Raw genomic sequence first — 22,022 nt, 5'->3', positions numbered from 1 at the left:
CCCACAGGGAGGTGAGATTGTGCCACCAAATCCTAATATGGCCCCGCCTCCGCAAGGTCAGAAAGTTGGAAACCAGAAACTGCATCATGCATTCGTATGGTCTCCATCTACACCTGTCAATTTGATGGGAAGAGACTTGTTGGTTAAACTGGGAGCCGCAGTGCTTTGTGGACCTCAAGGTTTGACTGTTACCTTTCCGGACGGTTCTTCTCTAGCATGTGGTCACACTTTCCAGGATGGACAATATCTGGTTCGGCCCGGCTCTTGGTGTTCCATCTTTGGAAGCCTTGGATTCAAAGCCTAAGTTCCTACCTGACTCCACCTGATCCGCCACACGTCACTCTGTTCTATGACAGAAATCACATAGATTGGTATGAGGAATCATTTGCTGCAGAACTTGGACAGTCACATCTAAGAACATATATGTGGCCCCTGAGGGGGTGGCTGCCGCAGTGATGTTAACTCCTGAACAAAAGCAATGGTATATGATGTCAGATGAAGCATTTCCTCGTATTTCTCTTTCTCTCCATTCTGAGCGACAGGCCAGTGAATTAGGAGGGATGGTTAAGCGTTCCCTCCAGACTACTGATTGGGCACCGACCAGCATCCCAGGTTTGCTGTTTTCAAATTCCACTAACACATATCAGATTGTTGATTGATGTCACTGACAAAGTTCTTTTGAAACATGAGCTTTTGACTCGACACCATGGCAGGGAATGTACCAACCATCATAAAGCAGCTGAGATGTTGGATGCTCTTCCATCACAACTCTGGGCAACCAGTCCCACGGATGTGGGATTAGTTTCATGTGCTCCAGTTTCATATCAGGTTGCAACTGACTCTCCTATTTGGGTGAATCAGTATCCACATAAACCTCAAGCGGAGGAAGGCATTACTGACACCATCGCGGGCCTTTTGACAGCTGGAGTTTTAGAACCCTCTGTATCAGCCTGGAACACACCCATTTTGCCGGTGGAAAAGAAACAAACTGGTAAATATCGCATGGCACATGATCTTAGAGCTGTAAATTCTGTTTTGAAGACACCTACAATCCCTGTACCTAACCCATATGTGGCCATTTCCAGTTTGGAGCCCTCTCAGCAGTGGTACACATGTATCGACTTGGCGAACGCATTTTTCTGTCTTCCTTTGGCTGAAGAATGCAGAGACGTTTTTTCATTCACTTATAAAGGTCGCCAGCTGCGTTACACCAGACTGCCACAGGGATTTGCCCTATCACCAGGTATCTTTAATCAGGTTTTGAAAGATGTTTTGCAGACTCTGCCAAGAAACACCAAGAAACACCACCCTTATTCAGTACGTGGACGATCTGCTGTTGGCTTCACCAACTGCTGAGATCTGCCTTCAGGCTACAGAACTGGTTCTGAGACACCTCCATGAAGATGGGTTCAAGGTCAGTAAGGATAAACTGCAAATTGCCAGAAAACAGGTTTCTTTCCTGGGCCGTGTCATCTCCGCAGGAACAACCAGCATGTCCTCCAGTCATAAACAGAGCATTTTGTCACATCCTAAACCGCTGCGCGTGAAAGACATGCTGTCTTTTCTGGGATTGACTGGTTACAGCCGTAACTATATTCCCGGCTATGCAGACCTGATGCAGCCTTTGAGGGACCTCGTGAAGGCGCAAGGTATGAGAAAACTAAATAATGTTTTGGTTTGGACTCAGGAAGCGGAAGAAGCATTTGTTCTGCTTAAACAACGACTTGCATCTGCTGCTGAATTGACTCTTCCAGACTATTCAATTCAATTTTATTTATATAGCGCCAAATCATGAAACATGTCATCTCAAGGCACTTTACAAAATCAAGTTCAATCATATTATACAGATTGGGTCAGATTATACAGATTGGTCATAAATGTCCTATATAAGGAAACCAGTTGATTGCATCAAAGTCCCGACAAGCAGCATTCACTCCTGGGGAACCGTAGAGCCACAGGGAGAGTCATCTGCATTGTACATGGCTTTGCTGCAATCCCTCATACTGAGCAAGCATGAAGCGACAGTGGGAAGAAAAACCACCCATTAGCGGGAAGGAAAAACCTCCGGCAGAACCAGGCTCAGTATGAACGGTCATCTGCCTCGACCGACTGGGGTTACAGAAGACAGAGCAGAGACACAACAAGAGAGACAAAAAAGCACAGAAGCACACATTGATCTAGTAATCTGTTCTACATTAGATGGTAATAGCGGGTGAGCCGTCTTCTCTGGATGATGTCACACTACTCATTCCCATTTTTTCTTGATGTCTCTGCAACCAAATTTGCTTTAAATGGCATCTTGTTTCAGCAGAAGACAGGCGAGAAAAAAGTGTTATACATCAGTCATGTTGGATAACGTGGAAAAACGTCACCCCCAATGCACACAATATGCAGCAGCAATAGCCAGAATGATTCAAAAGACTGCACATTTAGTCATGGGACACAGTCTAACCATTTTGACAACTCACAGTGTTGTGGCTTATGTGAATTCACAAAGCTTCACAATGACTGCACTCAGACAACACAGGCTGTCCAAAATTTTGGAAGCACCCAACATCACATTTACACATGAAGGCGTGAACATGGCAGATGGCATGACGGATGGTGAACCACATCAATGTGAAGAATTGGTTTCCAGGATGGAGAAGGTGAGACCAGATCTAGAGGCTAGTCCTATTGAAGGCCCACAGGTGAGACAGTTGTTCACAGATGGCTGTTGTTTCAGACATTAAAGTGAAGGACTGAAAGCAGCCTATTCTGTTGTTGAACGAATAGGCTCAGGATTTGTAACAAGGAAGGCAGAAAGGTTACAAGGACCTCAGTCAGCGCAGAGAGCAGAGCTAATAGCAGTGATTGAGGCATTAAAGTTGGCAGAACAACAGGAGGTAAATGTATATTCAGATTCAGCATATGCCACAGGTGCAGTTCACGTGGAGTTATGTCAGTGGTTGAGAGCAGGATTTTTGACAGCGGGGGGAAAACCCATAAAACACGAGATGGAAATGAGAGCGCTAGCCGATGTTTTGATGTTACCGGCCAGAATTGCCGTTATAAAGTGTAAAGGACATGATAACAGTAATTCAGACATTGCATTAGGGAATCAGGCTGCAGACCAGGCTGCCAAAGCGGCCGCTGGATATGCGCCTCAGATGATGATGGTGACGGTGGAAGATGAGCTGAGAGAAGAGTTGAGCATGGGTAACATTAAACTGTTGCAGAGCAGAGCAGCTCCGGAGGAGAAGAATATGTGGAGGCTCAGAGGAGCCTCAGAGCAGGAAGGTTGCTGGAGAGGGCCAGATGGCAGACTGGTTTTTTCCTCCAGGTTTGAAACAGGAGCTTTTTTCTGAGGCACATGGTGTTGGGCATGTCGGCGTCAGACAGATCATGGACAACTTGAACCACTGGTGGCATCCATTTATGTCAGATATTGTCAAACACTTTTTAAAAAGTTGTACACTGTGTGGGCAATTTAACTCAAAGAAGACTTTGAAACCTTTGCAGGGCAGATTTCCTTTGATCACAGTTCCTGGGAAGGAAGTGATTCTTGATTATACAGACATGGTGACCCCTGCCCGAGACTTTAAGTATTTGTTGGTGTGTGTGGACGCTTTTACAGGATGGCCAGAGACCTGGCCTGCTAGAAGAGAGGACAGCAAAACTGTGATAAAATGCCTCATTAACCATTACATTCCCAGGCACGGGTTCCCTGAAAAGATCAGGACTGACAATGGAACCCACTTCAAGAACCAGGACCTGCAACGAGTGGAGTCCAGTTTAGGGCTCACACACATGTTTTGGAACAGTGTATCACCCGCAATCGCAGGGCAAAGTGGAGAGGATGAACCTGAACTTGAAAAATAAGTTGGCTAAAATCTGTGCGCAAACGAAACTATCATGGGTTGATGCCTTGCCTCTCGCTCTGATGTCAATCAGGTCTTCGGTTAATTCAACCACAGGATTTACTCCTTACGAGCTGGAGACGGGAAGAAGCTTTCCTGGGCCCCAATGTCGACCACCAGGAACTGCAGGCGACCTGCAGAGTCTGACAAGTAAGGAGTACTTTTCACAGTTGCAGGCTGTGCTGGAGGCGTACACCAAGATCCGTGGACATCCCAAGGAAGGAGAAAGAGGAACGCCACCTCCCGACGTCGACTGGGTTTGGCTCAAGGTCATCAAAAGAAAGTGGTCAGAGCCGAGGTTCACGGGACCCTTCAAGGTGACCGAGAGAACCTCACATGCGGTGAGGTTGGGAGGAAAAGGTAATACGTGGTTTCATTGGAGCCAGTGTGCACCAGCAGCAGAACCTCAGAGGTCGTTGACGGAGGTTCAGGAGGTTTAAAGGAGCGGTTCACCTGATTGGGCTCAGTCAGCTGTGCATAAGAACCAGACTCAGGGTTATAATATTATCCTCTGGTTCTTGACACCACAGGCAGTCTACCTGTGTGTTGAAGACCCAGCCTGCAGATTCATCACGTTGTATTGAGTGTCTGTGGGACGCCACCCTTCTTCTAAGAACGTCTTGAAGAAAGAAGTTGAAAATAATAATAATCAAACGAAAACCTTGTAATCATTTATGTGATTTTATATGTTTTTTATCTTTCTAGCTTTAAATATAACAAATGTTTTGATCTACTTTTTACAATATTTTTTGATCTTATATTTCTATAATATTTTGACTTGGTTGGGCTGGTACACAGTCATTAGGTTACATTTGCCGGTGAAGGACCTTCATGGTAAGTTGGTAATAGTTTTAGGATTTGTTTGATCTTAAAAGAGGGTTGTTTTTGTTTCATCTTTTGTCATAACCTCCTTTTTTAGGTGTGGGGGAAAGTGTACTCTTGGTCTACAGATTCGATTTTTTATATTTTAGAATATTCCGGTTTTTGTATGAAGTTAAACATGGGGCAGAAATTGGGTACTGGATTGGTTCAGCGGCAGCTGGCGTTGGGTTTATGGGTTTTACTTCTTATGTTGTGCATGCTTGTTTTCAGCATTGTTATTCAAGAAGCAGGTGCTGCTGATCCTATCAGGCGTCAGGAGCGGGCCATTCAGGATAAAGATGATTGTCTGACTCGACATCGTGGTATTGAACTGCATTACACTTTAGGAACAAGGGTTGTATTTGAATTCGATTTATGCTCAGTGGTAGATTGTGAGAGTGACCCATCACTATGGCAGGAATCTGATGTTTATGCTTGTGTGTTGCCGGAGGGTATTCCAAAACTTTCTCGTTGGTGTTACCACTGGGCTTATATGAGATGGCATACCGGAAATGAGGCTGTTCTGGTTCGCCATGGTGGGTTTGATAAATTATTACAAGAAGCATTAACCATTACTAGAGGTCCTCATCAGGTGGAACAAGGTGTTAATCCTATTATCCTGACCATTTCTGGGTTGGACATTAATCCTTATTTTGGGGCATACACTGGGGTTTATTCTGCATATAATAGTGGAGTTACTAAGCCCAAACCTTGTAGTATTAGTCCGTCAGGATTTTATCTTGTCCTTGGAGCAGGTTCATGGGATGACGGTCCCGTTGGTTTGATTAAAATTTCTCTACATAATGCGACTACTTCTGGTGAACTGATTCGTTCACTAGAAAAGGGGAGAGACTTATCCTCTTCAGGAGGACTTCATGTAGATTATAATAAATTGACCTCTGGTAACATTCTTGAGAGTTCTACAGGGGATAGGAGACGCAATTTGTGGGTTTCTTGGATGGCTCAGACGGCCAGACAATATACGGCTGAGAGCTGTGTAGCATGTGCTGCAGCTAGGCCAATTTTAACAACAGAACCAGCACCTTTGTTTCCTTTTGATGATCCTACAGGATATGATTGCATTTTAGGGTTGACAAAAGGCCGCTCGGAGGGGTGTGAATACTATCATGATCTTTTCCCTCCTATAAACAATGACACTATTCCTGGGCCGTTTACTCCGGGTAATCACATATGTATGTATGTTTTAATTTCACAGGGAGGGGGATAGAAGTTACGTCCAGGGTAGGAGTAATTCCACCTGAGTGGTGTCAATGGGTGTTTCCTGTGGAAGTTATAGCAACTTGGGCAAGAGCTGGTTTGTATTATTATTGTGGCGGAAAACAGTTGTTTGTCCGATTCCCTTTTGGCTCTGTGGGTGTGTGTGCCATGGTAAGGTTAGGGGCATCACTGTTGTTAATGGGACCAGGTTTAAACCAGGAACACTTGTTACATAGCGTAGTTCTGATTTTGATTTGGCAAGTAATTCTCCTACATACATAGATTCGATCGGGGTGCCCAGGGGGGTTCCCGACAGGTATAGGTTGGCAGATCAGGTTGCAGCAGGTTTTGAATCCATATTCCTTTGGATTACTCCTAATAAGAATGTTGATAGAATTAATTACATACATTGCAATGTGTTGCGTTTGTCTAATCTGACTAGAGATGCTGTTGAAGGGTTAGCTGAACAATTAGCTCCTACCTCTTTTATGGCTGTTTAGAATAGGATGGCACTAGATTTGCTTTTGGCGGAAAAAGGGGGTGTTTGCGCCATGTTTGGAGACATGTGTTGTACGTTTATTCCTAATAATGCAGCACCGGATGGGTTGGTGACTAAAGCTTTAGAAGGTTTGAGGACTCTGAATAAAACGATGCATGAACAATCAGGAATAGATAATCCTTTGGATAAATGGCTGACGCAAGCTCTGGGGAAATGGAAGAACTTAATTATTTCTATGATGCTTTGTCTGTCAGTGTTTTTGGCAATTTTGGTTACGTGCGGCTGCTGCTGTGTCCCCTGTTTGAGAACTCTCGCTGTTCGCTTTATTGTCACTACTATTGAAAAGGGCACAGTTTCCTCGTCTTCTCCCAATAATCAGATGTTACAGGTGGGGACAGAACCTCCTCTAAAGGATGTAAGATTGGAGTTGGTTCAGTATCATGGGGTGATATAATGAGATTTTTCCGGTATTATCCTGTTTGATTTTCTGTTGTTCTATGCCTATATATTGTTTTTCATGTGTTTGATTTTGTGATACTGCCTTATTAGTTACTGCAATATGGTTTGGTAGTACTTTTACGTTTTTATGCTGATTATGAGTTACTCATTTAATTTGTTTCTGATTTATTTCACTGTGTTGATTTTGATGTGTTTGACTTGCTAAGGTTAATTTTTGCATGCTTTGTTTCTGATGTTTGCCCCAGTATGTTTATCAGATTCACAGGGGTGGTTTTTCTGTGTCTCATTTTCTAAGTTTTATGCTTCTATATTCAGTACCTGCATTTTTTGTGTGGACTCTCTTTGTGAGAGTCCAAAGGGGGAATTGTTATGGAAATATAATCATATATATAATAGTGTAGCTTAAAGTAATACAGATGTTAACTTTAACCCAGTAACCTAAAGAAATGTATGTGTGTGAAAACAAAGGGTGCATTCAAACTTCAGTGAGACACGTACCAGGAACAGGATGCACCGAGGCCATATGACAGTCTTGTGAGTGATAACGCTGTTAAAAATGTTTGCATGAGGGTGACTCATGAAGCAGAGCAGATGTTAGCAGGCAGCAGCTTACTGGGAACACTGGGAGGACTGAAATGGTTTCTGGGTCCTGAGGTCATTGTGACCTGCAGACATGAACATGACGACCATCCAGCTGCTGGAAGTTATCAGCAGTAAGATCATAAAACAGGTCAAACACTTCTAGCACTGCTGGAACCACAGAGTGTGAACATTTCTGTTTAAAATGCTTCCACTAACATGAATTCATATTTTAGCTGAATTGCTGTAAAGTTTTAATCTGCAGGAGGTTTAGTTGCTGAAGGCTGGTAGAGTTGTTGCTCTGCAGGTTGAGGACATTCTGTCAACGTCTCTGTGGTCGTCCAGCTTCCTGGTCTGGATGAAAACAGCTGAAGGAGGACCTGCAGGTGTTTAGCTGTAGGTCTGCTGATGTTAAAACTAGTTAAAATGAGCAGATTTGTGCTTATTTCAGTCATTCTGTGCCCACATTGAAGTGTTACTGCTCTACAGAACAGTATTTAATCACCCTGGGTTCTGCTTAGTGCTGCATGTAGCGTGTGGATGGAGATAAACCACAACAGCTTCCTGCTGCTGATTGGTCAGAACCAAGCAGGTGTTGAACAGACAGACTCAGACCAGGCTGAAAGCAGCTCTGAGCTGCAGAGTTTCCACCTCCATGTGGTCTGATGGTGGTTATTTTTTCTCTGTTTTCTACCTTTCAGCAGCAGAGATCAGCTTTGTGGTTCATAAACCAACATAAACACATTTAGTTTGTTAGAAGCAGCAGCAGCAGAGCAGCAGCTGATGACATCAGAAGAGCATTAAATGACTCTCTGTCCTGTTAAACAACCACATCAGTGGTTTTAGTGAACTGAAGTCCTGCCTGCTGAGAACAGGCCTGCAGCTCCAGCCTCTGCAGTAATCTGAGCCTTTTCTGTTGCAGGAACTTCTACATGTGTGGTTTACTCAGCAGTGAGGACAGGAGACGTCCATCAGGGCCAGATCATCTGCAGAGCAACCAGGAGCAGAGACCCAGCTGCTCCTCTGCTGGATAAAGTTTGATGTTTTATTGATGCTCATGAAATAAATGTTCACATACTGACTGGAGTTAGAAAGAAATCCAGTTTTAGTCGGAACTGATGTGTGGCTGTCTCAGATTCTTCATCCTGGTGCATCACAGCTCCAGTGATGTTTTCCTGAAGCTCCAGGCTGAGGTGACCTTCTGTGAACATCTAGATGCTTTAAACCAGGTCATCTCCTGCAGCTCTGAGAAGATTTCCTCCTGAGACAGAGACTGTACACAGATAACATAAAACACAGAAAGGATTTACACATTTTGTTCTATGTATAAATAAATGAAATAAATCGATCACTCCAAACCAATCATCTCCTGATTATCTTAACGTGTGCAAAATAATCTTTAAGGTCCAGTAAGACTCCTACCAAAGTGAGATATCAGTCCCTTTTTTCAATGATATGAATTACTGTGCTGCATGAATTCATCACTAATCACTCCTTAAATGATGGATTCATGCCTGCAGAAAATTCTCTGCTATGATGTTAAGCCTTCATTTACAGAGGTGTGTAATCAAACACCAGCAGGTGGAGACCTTGGTCCTCCTGCAGGACAAAGAAGAACAAAGCTCAGCTTCACAGGCAGAGGGAGACAGAGAACAGGGAGGAAAATCCAGGTGAAAGTATCAGAAATGATCAACTGCTGTTCATCTCTGAGACTCCATTAAGATCCTGATAGATCAACCATGAAGGTCCACCAGGACCTCTGGGACTGTATATATAATATACAGAGACTCTAGAACTCAGTTTGAGGACATTTAGCATCAACTCTGCTGAGATTCTGTTGCTGAAGTTCATTTATGATGACTCAGCGTTTCAGACAGAGCAGCAGGTTAGATTAGAGACAGAGTTTGTAGAAGGTGGAGTCTGTGTTAATGTTTGATTCTTTTAGCATGAAACAGGATCTGAGGCTTGTTGGTCAGACCAAAGGTTTCTCTATAAACTGGTCTAAAGAGATATTCTCATGTTAAACGTCACGTTTTCATGAGCTGGAAGTAGAAAATTATGATAATAAACAGATTGTAAAAGAGAAAAGCCATCAGATAACCAAAGTTAGATTCCTTCTGATTGTAATATTTATCTTTATTAAACCTTTCTGCCAAAACGGCTATAAAGTTTATAGCTAAACTCCGTCTCTCCCAAGTCTTCTTTAAGCTAAAGCTTCAGTTTTAGACCTAATTCCTTTCAGTGTGTACAGCAGTTTACATTTTCTGATGTGTTTCTAAGCAAAGACTGCAGAGAAATTCAAATAACAACAAGAACCGACACGATAGAGTTAGAGATCTCTGTCACATAAGGCTCCTCCCTCAGTGAACCAGGGTGTGTTCATTGCTCACCTCACAATAGAGCCAGGATTCAGCAGGCAGACAGTGAGGGAGAGCCTCTGTCTCCGCCATTTTTAGTGTCACATTTGCGATACACTCCGCACATTCGTCGCTCCACCCATTCGTCACTCCGCACATTGGTCGCTCCACCCATTCGTCTCTCCACCCATTGGCGTACCAAAGCCTTCAGCCTGCTCTGATTGTCACAATCTACGGCTGTCTCTGAGTGTTTGTCCTGAGAACGGCACAAGGCCAGAGACAGCAATCCTACAGTCAACTAGTTGGTAAAAGCTCATGTATTCATTTCATTTTGCTGCTTTATTTAATAGAATCAGTCAAATAAAAACATAAACCTGGTCTGGTGGTGGTTTTATACAGTTTTATGTTGTTTTTTTAATCTCCAAGAGAATCAAAGTCTTCTCTGAGTTTTGTTCACTTTAACTGACAGATATCAGTCAGAGACTAAACACTGTTTTCTAACACGTCTTTTTCATTAATAATTTTATTTTATTAATCTGAAATAATGGAGTGGAGATGAAAATGTCTTCCTGAAAGAATGAGCTCATTATTCTGGTAGAACCTGGGTTCTACTGTAGAACATCACACAGGATTAGTGATGCTCTAGTGGCTCATTTATGATCATTAATGTTGTTTCCTGTAATCAGCTTTAGAAAATGTGTTATTTAAGTATTTTACATATTGCTCTATCAAAGTGTGAGAACACGTTCCGTCTCTTTAAGAGACGTTCTCAGGACTATCAACAGAGAACCTCATGTTTCAGCTGTGTGAAGCTTCCTGTTCCTCTGTTAAAACATGAGAACCAATGAATCTACAAAGATTTTACTCTTTATTCCTTTCATCATAACTCCTGTGAATTTGTTCATATTTGCTGTAGATTATAGAGACCTGAGTTCCTTCCTGAGAGAACCTGCAGTTATGTCACCTTAATGTAGGATTCATAACTTTATTCCCTCTAGATACGTCAGATTTTAGTTGACTTTGACAAAACAAACAATAAACAACAAAATCAACAGCAAACTAAAAGTGTTATTTTCCATTACTGATGTAAAGTTGAAGGCTGTTAATTGATTTTTAACTTGGTTCTCCAGATTAATTTAGCATGAAACCTGAGGTTTGTTGTTCAGACTAAAAGTTTCTTTAACAAATCACCTTTAAACAGGTGTTATTAAAGTTTTAATGCATTTCCAAATAAAAATGTTTTTAATGGCCTGATGTGACATTCTGACCTTAAATGAGCTGGAAGCAGAAAATCCTGATACTAGAAAGAAATAAAGGCTGGAAAACTTCAGTTAAACAAAGATTTAATATTTACACTGAAACTCTCCAGACAATCATGTTTAACATTTTTAACTAAACTCATGATCTCTCTTAACTTATTTCCTGTTTTTCATGTTAAAATTCCAGTTTTGAACCAAACTTCCTTTATTTCAATCAGCCTGTGAAAGAGATTAAATCTGCAGTCGTGTCTCCAAGCAAAGATGTAGATAATTACAGATAATACCAAGCCTAGACATGATAAACCCAGAGAACATTCCTCTGAGTGTTCATGGTTAACCTCAGCAGTAAACAGGTTCCAGCAGGCAGAGAATGAGGAAGTGAACCTTCTTCTGACATTCTCATCATAAAAACACAACTTCAAGCTGCAGCTTCCAGGACGATGTCAGGATATTTAGCTTTGAGGCTCTGAAGTTGGTATTTGTTCTGAGTCAGCTGCCTGATGTCTAAATTTAACTTTAGATTAATTTAGGACACGTTAAGTCCTCCAGTTCCTGCAAACACCCGGTCAGCCTCTGTTCTGGTTAGGGTGAGTTGAAGCAGGAGGCCTACTTTGAGTCAAGCTGTGTTTATGCTAGAGAACCCAGAACCGGTCCAGCCAGAGTCCGGTCTTATAGTGCTGATGTCTGCATGAACCCAGCAGGGCTGAACTGTTTGTTTTTTTATGTTGTTTCTTCTTCTTTGCAGAGTTTCAGCAACAGAAACCTTTGTGGTCGCCTCTCTAAAGGGAACTCATTGAAAACCTCCACTTCCTTTAGGCTGGTTTACTTTAGAAGCTGAGAGCAGTTTGTAACTTTGAAGTATTAGCCATAATAAATCACTCTTATCTGTTATCTCCAGTCCTGCAGACCAACAGAACTCTAACAGCTTTAGTTCCTGTAGATCAGGGATGGGCAACTTCCATGATAAAGAGGGCCACATTTTTTTCAGCACGACCATTGGAGGGCCACATGCAAAAAAGGAATTTAAACTCCATATCAATGCATTCAGGAGCATGGGTCATTTCAAATTTACAAGGAAAGAGGCATAAAACGGAACAGAACTTAACTCAAACAATAATGTGTCTATCCAGAAACTGTGTGGGCTTTCTTACAATACTGAATGCTCTATAATTGTATTCCTGTTACTTTTTGATTATGCACATCTGTTAGCTTTTTATTCTGAAAAATCTAATGTCCCATGCTCCTGAATGCACCATAGCTTTCTGACGCTCACGAATGCATCACTCTGGTCTGTGAACGCGGTGCTGCACGTTTGATCTTCTGCTTAAGACAAAGCTTTGCAGTTTCAAAACTCACGTCGGCTCTCACGGTGTCTGTTGTGTGTGAATGACAAGAGACCAAAAAAAAACAATTCCCCATGTCCATACTTCTTCCCATTTCCTCTGAAAAATGTGACTTTCTCGTCAAGTTTTCCCTTTATTCCACTGCTAGTGGCCAGGGCTCTTGACTTTCTTCCTCGCTGTTGCAAAGCGGCCCGTGCCGCTATTGTTTGGGTACGGCCCCCTATCGGTCAAAAGTATAATTACAAGGTTTTTTTTTTTGGTTTTTTTATCATTATTAAATTATTATTGATCTATTCGCGGGCCGCACTGAGTGAAGACGAGGGCCGTGTGCGGCCCCCGGGCCGCCAGTTGCCCATCCCTGCTGTAGATTATGGGTGTATTATTACGCAGAAACCTCCTAGTTCCCTGTTCTGTCTCTGATTCACATGAATCATCAGCATAATCAGCATTTTCACTTGTAAATAACTATAAAGTAGATTCTACTTAAACAGAAGGAAAACATGTCCTGTCAAACCAACATATGGAAACATAAAACATTTTAGCTGCTCTGTGTGTGTCTACAGGGGAGTTTATCACCTATGCAAAGCCAACATGTAATTCATCACCACTGTCTGTACATTGCTGCTCTCTTGTGTTTTAAGGCAATTAATTTGCACATATTTTCCTACTTAGGATGGATGAAACACAGGCTCATTTATGAGTGAAAAACTCCTCCAACCTCCATGATATTCTTGTAGTGAAGCAAAAGCTTAATTTTCTGGTCAAACCTTCATGTTGAAATGTTGCTGAAAGGTTTTCAAACTGTAGCTCTAACCTGCAGCCAATCAGCAGTCAGCTGTATTATGATGTCAGCTTTCCACCATCCTCATGTTCCACCTGCTGTAAATGTGGATATTCTAAACATCTTCTGGTCAAAGCAAAAACCTGAATTATCTGGCCTGAATTATTGACATTTGTTTCTTCTCACCAACATTTGTTTTGATCTTTCTACACAATGAAGAGAATGTAGGTGGTTCCTGGTATGAAAAGAGTGTAAATATAACGTCTGGCTGCGTAAAACAGGGTGCAGTTAAACTGGTTTAACCTGTTACTAAGAACCTTGTTTACTGGTAATGACCCTGTAGGTAACAGAGGAGGCTTTTCTTTGTCTCTCTTCCTGCAGAACTGCTCACAGCTGCTCTAACCAGACTGCTGTCCTCAGCAGAGACCAGAACCAGGCAGAAAACAGAGATTACACTGAATTCATCCTGATGCTTCTGCCTCACAACAAAGTGCAGCATAAAAACTAAGAAAACATGTTCTGTTCATCAGTGTTGATTTAATATGTTTGACTTTCATTGTATAACTCGTCTCATAGCCAGCGGCTGGTAAAGAAGCCGCCATGGCAGACCTGTTTTCCATCAACATTTGAAATTCAAAACACGAGGATCAAATTACGTATCCTGTAACCTGCAATTTAGGTCAGATGGTAAAATGCGGGGTTTTTTTACCTTGTAACACGATCTTGAGGCAAAAACTACAACCTTCTGCTTTTAGCCACTGTTACGTCCCCAAAACCGTCTAGGGGTGTTAGAGAGGGGAGGGACTGTAACAATAGATAAACCAGGAAAAAAAAGACAAGGTTTAAAGTTTTAGTGTTCAAACCAAATCTGAGGAAATCATAAAGGGAAAACTTGGAACCTAAAAAAAGACAAAAGGAGAGAGTAACCACCAGAGCCAAGATCTTTAGCAACCGACCAGTAGCCGTACACATCACCATAAATCTGCAACACACATGCTGCCCAATTGGCCAAGAGGCCCCCAACATAAGTTTCCCATCTAGTCTTATACTCTGCTAATCAAGAACCAGAGTGAAACCAGCTGGGCCTAATTAACCAGCCGAAACTCAGCAGCAACCTGATAAGGGGGGTAAAATCCTACATGCAGCCACCACTGCATTTAACATCCCCTCACATAAAATCCAAGCCCTAAGAGAGAAACACAAACAAAGAAAAATATCAAACAGCACCCCAACCTTCACCTTTTTAAGATCAACCATACACAGGGGATAAGGCATCTGCCACCGCATTCTCCGAACCCTTCTTTTGCTTAATTATGAGGTTAAATCGCTGGACCATCAACGGCCAGAGCATCAACCTTTGGTTGTGATTGTACATCTGTGCCAAGAACACAACAGGGTTATGATCAGTAAACACGGTCACTGGAGACGAAGAACCAACATACACCTCAAAATGCTGTAAGGCCAAGAGCATTCCAAGAGTTTCCTTTTCAATGGTGGAATAATTCACCTAGTGAGTTTTGAACTTAGTAGAAAAGTAACTTACAGGATGGCACACCCCATCCTCACCATCTTAAAGTAGTATTGCACCAGCACCTTTAGCACAGGCATCCACTTCAAGCTTGATCAATTCCAGTTCTCTACCAAGCTGAAATTCCCGTTCACAATCCTCTTTCTCCAGCTGAAGGTGAGCAAGACGAACCCTCAACCCAGGCTCCATCCTTGAACCAGCAGACGATTCTTCTGAAAAAGGTTCATATTGTGGTAATGTCACAGGTTTTTCTTCCAACCTACTAGTTTTAGGAGTCACATTACTAAAACTAGCAAAGTGACTAGATGCCTCCTTCGTTTTGACCCCTGTGTCATCAGCACCAGGATCCTCAACTTTCAAGTTACACTCATCTGTTGTTTCCAGACCAGTTAAGATGCCATTACTTGTCAAACCTCTAAGTCCCGGGAGGTTCGGGGTTCAACTCCCGCACGAGCCCCCATTTTGTTACGTCCCCAAAACCGTCTAGGGGTGTTAGAGAGGGGAGGGACTGTAACAATGGATAAACCAGGAAAAAAAAAAGACAAACCAAGAGGGTAACGTTCAAAGTTTGTGCAGGACCAGTAACACATCACCATCAAGCTGCAGCACACATGCTGCCCAATTGGCGAACTCTGCTAATCAATAGGCCGAGTAAAACCAGCTGGGACTACTTAGCCTGCTGGAACTCAGCAGCAACCTGAAATGGGGGGAAATCCCACATGCAGCCACCACTGCATGTAACATCCATGATTCACACCTACATCATGGAAATTAGTACTTTTGGGCGGAGTGTCTGAATGAAGTGATGTGAAGAGAATGCTGGGTATTTACACCGTCTGCTCTCAGTCAGAGTTCTTTCTTTATTCTATATAAAGCAATGACTAAATGGGAACTATTACTACTGGTCAGGTGGAGAGGACTTTTTTTACTTTTTGTCACACTGAGGGGGAGTCATGTATGTCAGAGAAGTACACAATGGTTGTCTGTGTTGAACAGGAAGAGCTTTTTACTGATCCGGTTTAGTGATTAACAATAAAGAGGAGGAAGAAAAAACTTCCCTCTTCTCCCCTCTTGGTTCTGATCCACTAGAGCAAACCAGGTTTATATTTTTGATCAGCTCAGAAAAAAAGTGATATTTTGTTCTTTCTTCTATAGAAATAGATTGAACAACAGCCTGTAGACGCTTGTTCTTGTTTTATATAAGACTGACTCATGGCTTCATATTTCAAACGTGCAAAGTGTGAGGGCGGGGAATTTTCCACCAGCTGCCACTGAGCCAAGAGGGATTTACTGACAATAATTACGCTCTGTTCAAACAGAGCAGTTAAATGTTTGCACGAACAGGACATGCCTGTTCCTATAAACAAGCTTACTGGGAAATGAAAGCTTTCTTTACTGAAGGTTGTTTCCTCAGTACTCCCCTTTGAGTTCAAACTGTAAAAGAAAGTGAAGCTGTAAAAGCAGAGAGAAGCTGATAACCTCCATAATATTAGCTCTGGCTGAACTCTTTAGGATCCATTTCTCTGGTGTTCAGGAAGGAAAGCTGAGGTGAGACGATGAATCTAAGCCAAAGTCAGAGTCTCTGTTAGAGGAAGTAAAACTGTCTGCAGAGTCTGACTAACAACTGGAAGCTGCTGGTCACATTATTACAGCTCCTGTCCCTGAGGGACAACATGTCCTCCCCTCATCATGGAGGAGTTTGTCTCTCTGCAGAAACCACCGTTTGCTCTTCATGGGATGTTTCCTTTACTGTTGAACACAAAGCAGAAGCTCAGAGGGACTTTTAGTGAGCTGTAGATGATTAAACCACCAGACTCTGTCCTTCAGACCTTCATCAGATCTCTATCTGACCCTTTTATCACCAGGATGTTTATCTTTAAATTCCCAAAGAGTTTTGCTTTCTGTTCTGAGTTACTGGGAAAGGGAGGAGTTTTCTGGCTCCTGTCATACATTCCTCCATCTGACTGAACATGAAACTTAATCAAAGAATCTCTGACGATCCGTTTTTGATAAACAAATCTGATCTTGCAGAGCCAACAGCACCACTATTTTCATAAAGTCCATGTGTGCATGTGAACCATGGGACTGTTTGGATAATAAATAAGTCATGTGCAAAGTTTCCACAAAGTTTTCATGCTGGACCAGCACCTACACTAAAGGAGGGCAAATAAGCATTTTAAACAACAACAACAACAGCAAACAGGAAATTATCTTGGACTTGATTATCACTAAAGGTCTAAACATTTGCAGCATGTGACCATGTTTCTGTTTTCTTTGAAAGTATGGCGTAAGGAAGCTGTCAATCAGATGTGTGCAGATTCTAACAACTGGCATTGGTAGTTTTATGTCAGAAAGATACTGTCCACTAAATTCTGATGTCATATCGGTGAGTCTAAAAACGTTGTGGGTTAGGATTGTTTGTATCAACGTATGAACCTGAAAGCTGTGAGTCCAAAGTCTCGTGAATACGACTCTAATTTCTACGACTACAAGTCTTCACTGCTGTGGACACGAATCTCTGCAGAAAGTACCAATGTATCTGTTTCCAATTAAAACAATTTAATTCCTTAAATTTTAGAACCGATCTGTTGGGGGCAGCAGCATGTGAGATGCTGCTAGTCTCTTAAATGGATTCAGCAGCAGAAGAAACACTGAGCACTAACTTACATTAGTTACGTTCCTTACCAGCAGACAACAAAAACATATTTTTTTGAGTAAAAGGAAGAAGCTAAACTTAAACCGTGTTATTTCAAAGACAAATAGAAAAGAAGCGATGGTGAGTTTCGCAGCCTTGGTTTAAAAATAAATTAAAATATTAACACCTGAGATACTTCTTATATGTCTTGAACTGTTTTTTTTACAGATTAATTCAAGGATTTCCAGCTTTTTCAAACGTTTAAAATTTCTCCAAAATGTTCTCTGGTCCGCTCTTTGATATCACGGCTCCCAGTCTCCACTTTTCAACCAACACAATGACATCTAAATCTTTGTGTCACAGTCAGTCTTGTTAAATTAACAATTATACGCCTGTATGGATGCAAATAGAACACAGCAAGAGTGAGAGTGCATTTATATCTGATGTCGATGAAAAGTGCAGAATTTATTCATTGTAACCAGTGGATTTTGACAGAGAAAAATGTGTCATTCGTTCATATCTCCATCCATCCATTTTCAGACAGGCTTATCCCTCATGGGGTCATGAGGGGTGCTGGTGCCTATGTCCATCTGTCAATGGGTGAGAGGCGGGGTATCTATCTACAAACTTCAATTCAAGTGGTTGTGATCAAGGGCTATGAGCCTGTAATGGTTACACTAACAATTGCTTCATTAATTACGATTTATGAACTTATTTATACCAGAAAAGTGTTTAACCAGTTGTTGAATGGTAACTGATAACTTTAATTAAAATTGCAACTGGAGTTTTAATCTTTACTCCTTTACCACAAGTCAATGAAAATGTCCCAGCTGATTCAGTTAATAACTCAAAAGGAGACAATTCGATAGCTCTTAGAGACCATTTAATTTCTAGACCAAAATAATCCAGACACCTACAATTTCACAAGTTATTATTTATCAAACTAATAATTATCTGTTACAGCAAATATTCTACTTAATAAAACACTAGGAAACACTTATGAAGTTAATGCTACTCAATAGAACATGCAAAAAGAAATAAATGAAAATAAATTAAATTAAAATAAATTAATTGAGAGGTAGCAATGTTTAAATCGATTCACATTTGGCAGGGAATCTCATTCACAATCAACATGTCAGCTCTTTGAGGTCGCACCATTGAAAGGACATGGGTTAAATAGCTCTGAGTTAGCAAACTGGAGTACCAAAACAGACCTGAAGCCAAGATGCTTCTTGCATAACTAGTGTCAAGGTTTGTTTATCGATGAACTCAGGACGCGCACACGGGACTAAAGTTTAAGAGTTTTTATTTAAAGGAAGTGTGCTGGATGGCGGATGATGAAGACCGGAGATTCAGGGCTGCAGAAGGTCAGGGATGTAGGTGATGGCAGGAGCTGACGGCCCGGAGAGAGAGAGAGACCACACTCGCTAGGTGCTGCTCGGCTAGCAGGCCTCATAGCAACACCAGGACTCAGGGTGGCTAGTCAGGTTAGCAGATCTCTGGAGACACCGTGGCACAGAGCTGAGCTTCACCAGGGCGGCTAGTCAGGTTAGCAGAACTTGAGAGACACCAGGGCACAGAGCAGAGCCTTTCCAGGATGGCTAGTCCAGTTAGCAGTTCTCTGGAGACACCAGGACACAGAGCAGAACTTCTCCAGGGACAAACAGTAAAGTATGAGTCTATAGAAAACTGGCAGGACTAACCTTAAACAAGAAAAACAAATCTTCCAAGGCAAAAAACGGGGACTGGCATGGAGAGGTGTGGAATGATGACGGCCCAGTGCTGAACTGAAGGCAGAGGCAGGTTAAATAGAACACTTCATAGGTGGAACCAGGGTCTGGCTAATTGACTGGTAAATGATATCAGGTGTGACTGACTGCTGAGGAGGTGAAGTGAAAATTAACAGAAAATAACTGATGACAGAAAACTAACAATAAATAAAGTCAAACCTAACCCAAAACAGATGAAAAAAATGAAAATAACAGAAAAACAAAGCCAAACCAAAACTCAACCATGACATTACTACTACCCCCCCCCCCCCCCCCCCCCCCCCCCCCCAAGGCCGGACTCCGGACGGCCTAAAATCAAACAAAACAAACTACAAAGTGACCGAACCAGGGTGGGTGGAGGGAAGGTAGGATGGTGGGCTAAAATCAAACCAAAACTACCCACTAGGGCAAACTAAAAGGGGGTTTCTAACAACCCCTGGTAAACCAAACAAAGGGCGTCTAACAGATGTTGGCAGGCGAACATCGCCACAAGGCAAAAACGGGCAGAACAGGCCAACATCGCCACAAGGCAAAACAGGCGAACATCGCCACAAGGCAAAACAGGCGAACATCGCCACAAGGCAAAACAGGCGTACGACAACGCCAGAGGGAAGAACAGGCATACGACAACGCCAGAGGGAAGAACAGGCGTACGATAACGCCAGAGGGAAGAACAGGCGTACAACAACGCCAGAGGGAAGAACAGGCGTACAACAACGCCAGAGGGAAGGAACGGGCGTACTTAGCGCCAAAGGGAAACCCGCCGGGGCTTGAGGAAAATGCCGGGGCTTGGGTAAGAGAACGTCGGGATGTGAGGGAAGCAGGAACATCTAAAACGCCTAGGAACAAGAACGGAGGGCGTACTTACATGCCGGGGAACCGAGAACAGAGGGCGCCCTAACACGCCGGGAACCGAGAACAGAGGGCGTCCTACACGCCGGGGAACCGAGAACAGAGGGCGTCCTAACACGCCGGGGAACCGAGAACAGAGGGCGTCCTAACACGCCGGGGAACCGAAAACAGAGGGCGTCCTAATACGCCGGGGAACCGAGAACAGAGGGCGTCCTAACACGCCGGGGAACCGAAAACAGAGGGCGTCCTAACACGCCGGGGAACCGAAAACAGAGGGCGTCCTAATACGCCGGGGAACCGAGAACAGAGGGCGTCCTAACACGCCGGGGAACCGAAAACAGAGGGCGTCCTAACACGCCGGGGAACCGAGAAACCTAAATACTAGGAGACAGAGGAACTAGGAGGCCAAAACAACTAAGGAGGCTCGAACTAGCCAAAGCTAATGAGCATGAAACAGCTCAGAACCAGGGGACAGAAGTCTAAATGAGCGCTAGGACCTAAGGAGCGCTGGGAGAGTGCAGGACAAAAATAAAGAATCAAACTAAGAATTAGAAAATAAAGGCAAGACTAGAACAGGGATAGCACCACAAAAGAAAAACTAAAGCTAACCCTTATATCAAAACAAAACACTAAGCAGAAAACGAAACTAAAGCTAAACTACAAATAAAAGGCAAATCAAGAAAAACTAGGACTTGAACAAGTACGCTAACATGACAACTAGAGAGCTAAAGCTAAACTGACAAGGCTAAGCAAACCTAGAAAACTAAGGCAAAATCTATAATCCCAAAACAGAGCAGGGAAAACAAAGCAAACAAAGACTAAGAACTCTAAGAAAACAAAGAACCCCCTAAATAATTCTAAACTGAGGAATACTAAACTTTAAACTAAGGCCGAGCTTTAACAAAATAAACAGAAGGCACTGGCCTTAAGGGCGCAGGCAAAAATGGCTGCTAAGCAAAAAAGAAAAAGTCTTCGTGGAGGTCGTCCTGGACGAGGCAGGCGGCGGAGCAGCATCGCCCGACTAAACCCTCGAGGAGGGCGGCCCCGACGAGGCAAAGTGGTTCTGCCGTCCTTGCCGGAAGGAGCCAGATGAGGAATCCGGGGCAGTCTTGGAGGTAGCCGCTGGCCAGCAGGGCAGAAGGTCGTCTCGGTCACCGTAGTAGAACTCCCACAGCTGGCTCTCCTTGATGCGTGGAGCTCCGCTAGGTGGAACGATGAGCCTCACTCGAGGGGCCAGCTGCGAGTCATGGAGGTGATGATCGAGACGACGAGAGGCTGAGTGGCTTCTCTTCCTGGGTTCCGGGGTAGCCGTAACAATGCCCACGTAAACCACCTGGGGAGTGGAGTCGGTCCGGACTGGTGGCGCAGGGTCCCGGACGGAAGCCATGTTGGCATACCTCTCCCTCATCTGGCGTTCGCACATCTCCACATATGCGAGGATGTCTGGGTCGTCAACTCCTGCAGGTAAGTCCCGCATGGCGCCTGAGTTCACCTTTGGACTGGGCTGTACTGTCAAGGTTTGTTTATCGATGAACTCAGGACGCGCACACGGGACTAAAGTTTAAGAGTTTTTATTTAAAGGAAGTGTGCTGGATGGCGGATGATGAAGACCGGAGGTTCAGGGCTGCAGAAGGTCAGGGATGTAGGTGATGGCAGGAGCTGACGGCCCGGAGAGAGAGAGAGACCACACTCGCTAGGTGCTGCTCGGCTAGCAGGCCTCATAGCAACACCAGGACTCAGGGTGGCTAGTCAGGTTAGCAGATCTCTGGAGACACCGTGGCACAGAGCTGAGCTTCACCAGGGCGGCTAGTCAGGTTAGCAGAACTTGAGAGACACCAGGGCACAGAGCAGAGCCTTTCCAGGATGGCTAGTCCAGTTAGCAGTTCTCTGGAGACACCAGGACACAGAGCAGAACTTCTCCAGGGACAAACAGTAAAGTATGAGTCTATAGAAAACTGGCAGGACTAACCTTAAACAAGAAAA

The 22,022-nt window shown here is 43.3% G+C and overlaps 1 pseudogene; it reads left to right on the top strand.

Moving 5' to 3' along the window:
* Positions 1–3,384: 3,384 nt before the first annotated feature.
* On the top strand, positions 3,385–4,341 carry LOC118560790 (annotated as a pseudogene).
* Positions 4,342–22,022: the final 17,681 nt, after the last annotated feature.

The sequence above is a fragment of the Fundulus heteroclitus genome, unplaced genomic scaffold (assembly GCF_011125445.2).
Source record: "Fundulus heteroclitus isolate FHET01 unplaced genomic scaffold, MU-UCD_Fhet_4.1 scaffold_49, whole genome shotgun sequence".
Lineage (NCBI taxonomy): Eukaryota > Metazoa > Chordata > Actinopteri > Cyprinodontiformes > Fundulidae > Fundulus > Fundulus heteroclitus.
Note: the sequence above shows the minus strand (reverse complement) of the source record. Positions and strands in the feature narration are given on the sequence as shown.